Source organism: Saimiri boliviensis, chromosome 11, assembly GCF_048565385.1.
Source record: "Saimiri boliviensis isolate mSaiBol1 chromosome 11, mSaiBol1.pri, whole genome shotgun sequence".
Lineage (NCBI taxonomy): Eukaryota > Metazoa > Chordata > Mammalia > Primates > Cebidae > Saimiri > Saimiri boliviensis.
The window spans coordinates 119,252,621-119,263,545 of NC_133459.1; positions in this window are offsets into that span (position 1 = coordinate 119,252,621).

Below are 10,925 nucleotides of genomic sequence, written 5' to 3' on the forward strand. Positions count from 1 at the left end.
ATGGAGTCTTGTTCTGTTGCCTAGGCTGGAGTGTTGTGGCACAATCTTGGCTCACTGCAACCTCCGCCTCCCAGGTTTAAGCAATTCTCTTGCCTCAGCCTCCCAAGTAGCTGGGATTACAAGTGCCCGCCATCACAACCAGCTAACTTTTGTATTTCTAGTAGAGATAAAGTTTCACCATGTTGGCCAGGTTGGTTTTGAACCCCTGACCTAGTTCGTGATCTGCCTGCCTCAGCCTCCCAAAGTGCTGGGATTACAGGTGAGACCCACTGTGCTTAGCTAATTTTTTTAAATATATATTTTTAGTAGAGATGGGGTTTCACCATGTTCGCTAGGCTGCTCTCGAACCCCTGACCTCGCGATTCGCCTGCCTCAGGCTCCCAAAGTGTTGGGGTTACAGGCGTGAGCCCCATGCCTGGCCTGGAGGTGTACCTCTAGAGTCTGTTAATCTATAGGCTCCTCTTCCCATTCTTTTTCCTCTTGTAATTTAGTTGCTATAGAAACATATTCATTTGTTTTGTAGAGTGTCCTGCATACTGGATGTATTCTTTATTGTATCCTTGTGGTATCATTTAACAGATTTCTCTGTTGCCTGTATTTCCTGTGGCCTGATAATCTTGATTAAGTTCAGATTTGGATTTTTGGCAAGCTTGCTTTATAGTTGGTATTGAGTGCTTTTGTCAGGAGGCACATGACGTCTGTCTCTCTTTTTGTGTCTCTGCTTTTGTGATGTTAGCAACAGTTGACTGTCATAGTCTAAATCCATTATTTTTTTAAGAATTGCAAAATGGTGATAATTCTATCATCTCATTCACATTTTTTAGCTAGACTACTTTGATGGTAAGAAACTTTCCTTCATCAACTATTTGGTTACCTAGGATATGACTGGTTTGACTAAAGCATCATTTGTGTCTCCTCTTTTTGTGGTAAAATACTTTGAATTTTGAAGATAAAGACATCTTCATGGGTTTTCAGTGAGATGCTGGAGTGTAGAGATAAGCTCAGAATGTAGAGATCAGCTTAGAGATGTTGAAGTGTAGAGATCAGCTCAGCCCCCTTCAAACTTTATTCATCATCATCTACTCTTTTGAAATGGCAATGATAGGGCTAGGTGCAGTGCTCATGTCTGTAATCCCAGAACTTTGGGAGACTGAGGTAGCTGGATCACTTGAGGTCAGAAGTTCAAGACCAGCCTGGCCAACATGATGAAATTACATCTCTACTAAAAATACAAAAATTAGCCGAGTGTGGTGGCACACGCCTGTAATCCCAGCTACTCGGGAGGCTGAGGTGGGAGAATTGTTTGAACCCAGGAGACGGAGGTTGCAGTGATCCTAGATCGTGCCACTGCACTCCAGCCTAGGTGACAGAGTGAGACTCTGTCTCAAAAAATAAAATAAAATAAAAATAAATGAAATGGCAACGATTGCTCTTTTGACCTGTGTTAGAGTTGCTTTCATACCTGCCTTATCCCCTCTATTGGATGTAAGCAACTTGAGGACAAGCTCTATGTTTGCTTCTTTATTTTGTAAATAATTTACACTCAACACAGTGCTTAACATGTCATAAGACTTCCGTAAATATATATCATTTGAAAGAATGAATAACTGAATGATGAAGCCTTGGGGAGAATGCCATTCTCTTAGGGTGATCATCACCAGTGTGGACTGGTAGAAAGTGCATTAATATGGGACTCAGTTGAACTTGAGCTTGAATCAGAGCCTTTTACTTTTTGTTCTTGATCAAAATGCCCCAATTTCTGGTCTATAAAACAGCACCTGCCCTAGCACTCTCACCAGGTTATTGTCAGGATCCAGCAATCCAGCAGGGAGCTGTGGTTTGAGGGTAAGGACTTGGCAGCTGAACAAAGAACAGTGTGATGGGTGTCCACTATTTACCCTGTCTGAGCCTGTTATCTGTAAAATGAGAATAGCAATAGCTTCCTCTCCAGGTTGAGGTAAGAATTAATGTATGTTTGCCAGGAGTAGTGGTTCATGCCTATAATCCCAGCACTTTGGGAGGTCGAGGTGGGGCAGATGGCTTGAGGTCAGGAGTTTGAGACCAACCTGGCCAACATGGCGAAACTCCATCACTACTAAATATACAAAAATTAGCCAGGTGTGGTTGTATATGCCTGTAATTCCAGCTACTCAGGAAGCTGAGGCAGGAGAATCTCTTGAACCCGGGAGGCAGAGGTTGCAGTGAACGGAGATCTTGCCACTGCACTCCATCCTGGGAGACAGAAGGAAACTCCCATCTCAAAAAAAAAAAAAAGAAAGAAAGAAAAGAAAAAATAATTAATATATTTAAGTAAATCTTCAAGAAAAGCTTTTTGTTATTTTTATGTGAAAGTACTTTGTTAAATTAGAAGTGCTATGCAAATTTATTATTATTAAAAGCAATGTTTCCCATGAACTGTATCTTTTTGGTGTTTGAAATTGGCTTCTGTTTGAAAGTGTCTTAGAAGTGATTAAAAAGATGAGATTGTTGGCTTAGTGCTCACCAACTGAGGATCATCACTGTCAGGGTGCCAGTCTGGTTTGACTTGACTCCTCTGGCCCTGGTGCTGGCTGAGTGCTGGCTGGGGGAGAGGCCCTGGATGAAAGATGTCCTGGCAGCAGGAACATTAACACTCACTCTTGAGCCAGGAGGTAGGCGTTAATGTCTGTAGCTGGATTTCTAGCTGCGGAGATATTTAACACCCTCCTAGGATCCAGCAGCCGGGCACCTCCTCTTTAAACCTAATTTGGCAAGTGAAAGAGAGAAAGAGTATTTCCAGTTGAGCAGTTGAGAAAGTACATAAAGCTCTGTGCCATGAAGACGGAAGCCAGTTATTGGAGGCTGAACACTACATGGAGAAGGAGTCTTCTTTGATTGTATTGTCTAGAGAGTTACTCTGGTGGGACTTTTCTTAACAGACCTCACTCCATATGGGCCAGTGGGGCATGTTGGAAAACTAGTGGCTGTAGGACAGTGTAAGGATGTATGAGGTTCAGGACAGGTTGGAAATACACGTCTGAGTGCAGCCTGAAATACAGTACTGTGACTGGCATGGTTGCCTGAATGGTTCTGTTCCCAGGAGGACCAGGAATTCCTTGGCGTGGGTTGTTGGGAGAAGGATAAATGCGGGAACTCGGAGGAACCAGTCCCTCTGGAGAAAGAACAGGGAGTAAAGTGCCTCGCCCAAGTTGCCCCTTGAAGCTGAGCCCAACCAGCTTGAGGTCAATTTGGAGGATGCCATGGGTATCCCAGCCACAAAGTTCATGGTAGAAGTCAGGTCACTCCAAGAATGAACAAAAGCTCCTCTTTTGTCAGGGTTTGACTGACGGCAATGGCGAATTTTGACTTAGACTGAGCTTGAAGTGTACTTGTTTTCTCTCCAAAGCTGAGGCCCATTTGCACAACAAGCAAAAAGACAAAGTAAACAACTTCTGTTTAGACTTTCCAAGGTCTGTTTCTCTAGATGACATCTCAAGAACTCTATGACATCACCTCACCTGGGAGTGAACCCAAACACTGGGGATCCTTTCAACATCCGAAAAGGGTCACTTCTTTGAAATGTTATGACTCCCTAGGATGACTTTCTCATTTAAATTACATAGATATCAGAGGAGCCCAGGCCAGGAGGTGAAGCAGAGCAAACTCACACTCTTTGACTACAAAAGCAAATGCGTATTTTTGATGAGCCTGCACTGGCTGCCTTTGCAAGCTTAAAATGATGTTTTCTTCTCCTTTTTGCCTACAAGGAATGTTGTAAGCAGGCATAAACAAATGCCTTCATTATTTATCCTAGTCTCACTGCACTAAATCATTCTACATGGGAAATTTTCTATTTTGTTTGGCTGGCAATTGCTTAAGCTAACGGGCCATGAGAGTCTTTCTCAGGGTTACATCTTGGAATTATTCTAGTGCAAGTGAACACTCATTAGGCTGAAAGTTGTTATGAAAATTGAAGCCAGGAGATGGGGCAAAAGCTTCTCTATCACCCTTACCTCTGGCACCTTGTAGCCCAGGTTCTACTGTGATTGTAGGAATGATCACCTCTCCAATGGGACTGTGGCCAAGAGTGTCAGAGAGCCCTGGATGAATGTCTGACTGGAAATCAGACTAATGGACGGTCTTCTCTCCAAGTTTTTTCTGTTTTACTTTGTTTCATATTTAGAATTATCCTTCTTAATGCAGAAGAAGTGGTAAAGAACAGCAGGTTTTCCAAATAAAAACTGGTTTGGATGCTTATTAAATACCTTGTATTGTGTCATGCTAAGAAGTCATTGACTACTCTGTCTGCTTATCCTTTTCATGAAACTCCCAGAGACTAAGCTAGAGACCCAGTTGGAGTGGACATCTAGCCATCTGTCCCCAAGCTGCAACATTCCTGATTCTCCTTGCTTTCATCAATGAATGGCACACCATTATCCTAATTCAGGAATATAGATACCTATTCCTGAAGATTCATCCTTTGTTATTCCTATATGGCTAGACCTTTTCACTGCTGGTTATAGTATCAAATCTCAGGGTACATTCAGATGTGGATTTCCAACCTGTCCTGAACAACATATCAACATTGCTGTAGTATAGGCCTACAACCTGTATATGCATCTCGACTCCTCTTTCTGCTACTGCAATGCAGTGCCTATGGCCTATAGATACCTATGTGGGCTGAGTACTATGCTAAGTGTTTTACATGCAACTTTTCATTTGATGCAAACAACCATACTAAGAGGTAGGCACTCTTTTTATACCAATTTCCAGGTGCTTTGCTCATGGTCATATAGCTAGAGGAACTGGGATATGAATCAAGGTTTGGTAGACCATTTGCATTTATCACTCCAGTTCTTCACCCCTTCCTGTGTCCTTGCCTTTTGCCATGTGACTTTGTAGTTCCCCTATGAAGAGGTGGAATCCGTTTTCTCACCCCTTGATTCTGAGCTCAGCCAAGGGACTTGCTTTGGCCAATGGGATGATAATGGATGTGATATAAGCAGAAGCTTTAAAGGAATGCTTGTATATTTCTGTTTGCACTCTTGTCCTCTCCCGCATGTCCAGGCCAGCCTGTTGGAGGATGAAAGTCATTCCAGTTGTCCCAGGCTTGGCTATCTGTGATCAGCTTACAACCAGCCAACCTTCAGACTTGTGAGATCAACCAAAACAGCAGAGCTGCTCAGCTGCCTAGGCTCCAAAATCCATTATGCAATAACTTTCAATTATGTCATCTTTCTGGTAAAATCCAACCTATCAATCAATTAATCAATCTACCAAATTTTCAATAATTCCATGCTGCCTAAAGATGAAGTACAGACTTTTGGGTTCCTATCTGGCATGTAAAGGTCTTAGAAGTATCCACTCCACCCTAATAACAAGTAAAAATCTGAGCAAGCTGAAAAATCAACAATTCCTTTTAGATGTATCAGGAAGTGAGGTCATAGGGTAAACCACTGCACTTAAAACCAGGGAAACAGATAGACAGATACAGAGAATTGCAACTTACTGAAGTAGAAACCCACAAGCAGAAACCTACATAGAAACCATTGCTGGGATAGGAAACCCTCAACTGTAATTGATTAATTATTAAAAGCTCAGTGTGGACAAATCTGTGAATTAAAAACTCTGCTGGGCTCCTCAGACTTTTTTGAGTCTTACCACCGGGAGCTCTCTATCATGGTCTCACAATGAACATCTCCTCATGCTTCTGGCAGGGGGATGCAGAAGAAAATGGCCATCTTGAAATATGCCAGAGCATTCTGTTCTCTTTAACAAGGCCTGCCCTCAAGAGAAACTATTTTACCAGAGTCTAACCTATCAGGGGTTTCGACAGACTAACCAACCTTGGGAAAGGGAAATATGCAACTCCAGTTCCCTCTATCCACCCTGTCCCATCTAAGATGGGGAAAAACTGAGGGTCACTTGTGAAGTTTACAACCTAGAGGCACAGGCTCATTAAAAGACTAAGACCTAATCATAAGACTATAGAATCCTTCCCCTGCTAGCCACCCCCACCCAGCACCTTAACACTGTATCACTAAAGATCTATTTACTGCAGTTCCTCTCATCTAGTATATTATATCCAGATTTCAAAAATAATAATGATAATTACAAGACATACTAAAAGCAAAAACAACAACAACAACCCAGCCCCATCCCTCCATTAAACAGCTCCCCCAACCCTGCCAAAACAACCCAACAAAAGACTGTTCGAAGAGACCCAGCAAGTGTCAGAACCAGACCCTCATATGACAGGATTGTTGAAATTATTAGATCATAAATTTAAAACAACTATTATTAATGTGCTAAGGAATCTGACAGAAAAAGTAGGCAACATGCAAGAACAGATGGATAAACAGAGAAGGAAGTTCTAAGAAAGATTTACAAAATGCTGGAGAACAAAAACACTAATAGAAATTAAGAATGTTGTTGATGGGTTTACTAGTAAACAGAATATACTGAGAAAAGAATCTCTGAGCTTGATACTTGGAGATTAAACAATACATTTCTAAATAACTAATGGGCCAAGGGAAATTTTAAAATATTTTGATGAAATAAAATGAAATTTAAAATACATAAAATGAAATGAAAATGAAAATACAACTTATTAAAATTTGTCACATGTGGTGAAAACAGTGCTTAGAGGAAAATTTGTATCCATGAATGTAGATATTAGAAAAGAAAAAAGATCAACTACCTGCTGATCTTGGGTTCTACGCTTTTTACCTGGGTGATGAAATAATATATACCTCAAACGCCCACAACACACAATTTATCTACAGAACCAACCTGCACATGTATCCCTGAAATTAAAATAAAAGTTAAACAAAGAAAAGATGAAAGATCAAAAGTCATCTAAATATCCACTTTACTAAAAAACAAAGAGCATATTTACCCTAAAATAATCAGAAGAAAAGAAATAGTAAAAACTAGAGCAGAAATCAATGAAATTGAAAAGAGAATATCAATAGAGAAAATCAACCAAGTCAAAAACTGGTTGTTTGAAAAGATCAGTAGAATCAATAAGCCTAGCTAGAACAGTCTAACTAAGAAAAAAAGAGATAAGGACACAAATGACTAATATTAGAAATGAAAGAGGGGGGACATCATTACAGATCCCATGGAGATAAAATGGATAATAAAGGAATACCATGAACAACTCTATGCCCACGAATTTGATAACTTACATGAAATAGAATAATTCCTGGAATATACAATCCGCTAAAGCTCCAATAAGAATAAATAATCTGAATAGGCCTATATCTGTTAAAGAAATCAAATCAATAATTAATAATATACCCAAACAGAAAGCACTGGGTCTAGATGAATTTATTAGTGAATTCTACCAAATATTTGAGGAAAAACTGTACCAATTATCTACAACCTCTTTTAGAAGAGAGAAGCAGATAGAACACTTTCTAATGCATTCTATGAGACCTGCATTATTCTACTACCAAAGTCAGATAAAGACATTATGAGAAAAGAAAACTACAGAACAGTGTCTCTCAGGAACATAGATGCAAAATCCTCAACAAAATATTAACAAAATGGAATCTAATAATGTATGAAAGAATTGTATATGACCAAGTGAGATTTATCCCAGGTGTGTAAGATTGGTTCAACACTTGAAAATCAATTAATATAATCCATCACATTGACAAACTAAAAAATAAAAATTACATGATAATGTCAAGAGATGTGGAAATAGCATTTGAGGAAATCCAATACCAATTTATGATAAATTCATCAGACTAAGAATAGAGAGTAACTTCCTCAACTTAATAAAGAATATTTATAAAAAACCTACAGCTATCATCATACTTAATGGGGAGAAAGTAGAAGCTTTCCCACTATGATTTTTTAAAAAGCAAGGGTTTCCCCAATCATCCCTGCTTTCCAACATTGCACTGGAAGTCCTAGCTAGTGCAATAAAACAAGAAAAGAACATATACAGATTGAGAAGGAAGAAATAAAACTGCCTTTGCTTACAAATTACATGATTGTTTATGTAGAAAATTCGAAAAACTGACCAAACCCCCCCCCCCCAAAAAAAAAAAACAAAAAACAAAACTCCTAGAACTATTAGTTTGGTGCAAAAGCCACATGGCAAAAACTGCAATTACTTTTGCACTAACCTGTTAATAAGCATTACAGTAAGATTGCAGGATATGAGTTTAATACACAAAAGTCAATTGCTTTTCTATACACTGGCAGTGAAATTCTGGACTTTGAAATTAAAAACACATCATTTACATTAGCACCCTCAAAATGAAATCTAACAAAATATACACAAGATCTATACAAGGAAAACTATAAAACTGATGAAAGAAATTAAATAACTAAAGAAATGGAGAGATATTCCATGTTCATGAATAGAAAGACCAACATTGTCAACATGTCAGTTCTTCCCAACATGATCTATAAATTCAGTGCAAACCCAGTCAACATTCTAGCACTTTGTCAATATAATTATTGACAAACTGACTCTACAGGAGAGGCATAAGACTCAGAGTGTCCAACATAGTATTTAAAGAGAAGAACAAAGTTAGAAGTAGAACAAAGTAGAAGACTAACATTACCTGACTTCAAGACTTACCATCAAGCTGCAATGTGGTATTGGTGAAAGAATAGGCAAATAAATCAATGGAACAGAATAGAGGGCCCAGAAATAGACTCACAGAAATATAGTCCACTGATCTTTGACAAAGGTAACGCAATGGAGAAAAGATGGTCTTTTCAGGAACTGCTGGACATCCATATGAAAAACAAAAAACAAAAAACAAAACAAAACAAAACAAAAAAAAACCACAGACCTTACACCGTTTACAAAAACCAGCTCATAGACCCAAACAGAAAATACAAAACTATAAAACTTTTAAAATGCCATAAATTTGTTGAATATAGTTGCTGCATTGGCATCCATTTTGGGGCCTGACATAAGTTCTTTGAAACCAAGTTGCACCCCTGTCACCTTTGGCTTTATTAAAACTTCCCTTTCCTATGTGGTTATTTTCAATATAGCCCACTTGTTTCTCATCTCATTAACCCCAAACCCGACACTGCTGCTGAATGTGATGTCAATACCTAATTGTCAACATCAGAATTATGTGAAAAAGTCCCCTACTTTGCATGTTTGTGTGTTTGTTTTTGAGTCAGGGTCTCACTGTATCACCCAGGCTGGAGTGCAGTGGTGTGATCATGGCTCACTGCAGCCTCAACCTCCAAGGCTCATGCAATCCTCCCACCTTAGCCTCCTGAGTAGGTGGGACCACAGGAGCACATCACCTTGCCTGGGCTATTTTTTATTTTTTTTCTTTGTAGAAATAAGATTTTGCCAATGTTGCCCAGGCTGGTTAAATTCCTGAGCTCGAGCAATCCGCCCACCTTGGCCTCCCAAAGTGCTGGGATTACAGGCATGAGCCACCACACACAGCCTGCCTATGTTTTCTTTAAGGTAGTCAATTCACAACTCCCACGGGAAAGCCTAAGGAATAGCATGGATGGACCTTAATAAGGGCATAGTCTCATAGTTCTTCTTCCTCTCTCACTCTCCACCTGATGGTTGAGCTCCCTGCTGCCTCCAGATTTCCTGATGACCTCCAATCAGTACCCCTAATCTCTCTGGTACCTATAAGCAATAAATTTCTTCTATTTCATGCATTCTGGGTTCGCTTCCTCATTGTACCTGACCTGACACAAGCACCTGGACCGGGCGTTCCTCCTGGTCAGCTCTCTCCTAGAGAGTGGCTATCTTGGCTTATTGCTACTCTCAAGAGAGAGACCTCAGGATCAGATTAGAAAAAAAATCGCAACGTAGAAGATAACATGGGACAAAATACAGATGACCTTGGGTTTGGCAATGACTTTTTACATATAATTCCAAAGGCATGATACATGAAAGAGATAATTAATAAGCTAGACTTTATTAAAATTAAAAATGTTGGCCAGGTACGGTGGCTCACGCCTGTAATCCCAGCACTTTGGGAGGCTGAGGTAGGTAGATTGCTTGAGGTCAGGAGTTCAGGACCAGCCTGACCAACACGGTGAATCTTGTCTCTATTAAAAATACAAAAACTAGCTGGCCGTGATGGTGGAAGACTGTAATCCCAGCTAATCAGGAGGCTGAGACAGGAGAATTGCTTGAACTCAGGAAGTGAAAGTTGCAGCCAGCCGAGATCATGCCACTGCACTCCAGCCCAGGCAACAGAGTGAGACTCTGCCTCAAAAAGAAAAAATACAAAAAAAGTGTACTCTATGAAAGACACTGTCAAGAGAATGAGAAGACAATCTACAGACTGGGAGAAAATATTTGCAAAAGGCGTATCTGGTAAAGGACTGTTATTCAAAATATACAAAGAACTCTTAAAATTCAACAATGAGAAAATGAACAACTTAATTTAAAAATGGACAGAAAACCTGAACAGACACCTCCCCAAAGAAGATATACAGATGGGAGATAAGCAAAAGGAAAGATGCTCCACATCACATGTCATTGAGGAATTGCAAATTTAAACCACAATGAGCTACCACTTACATGCCTGTTAGAATGGCCAAATTCCAGAACACTGACAACACCAAATGCTGACAAGGATATGGAAAAATAGGAATTCTCATTCATTGCAGAGGGGGCTGCAAAATGATACAGCCATTTGGAAGAGAGTCTTTTTTTCCAAAACTAAACATAGTTCTACTGTATGATCCAGCCATTGAGTTCCTTGGTGTTTACTAAAATAAATTGAAATTACCTTTATACAAAAACCTGCATGTAGATATTTATAGTAGCCTTATTCACAATTGCCAAAGCATGGAAACAACAAGTTGTGCCTCAGTAGGTGAATGAATAAACTGTGGTATATCCAGACAATGGAATATTACTCAGCATTAAAAAGAAATGACTATCAAGCCATGAAATGATATGGAGGAACTTTAAATGACTATTACCA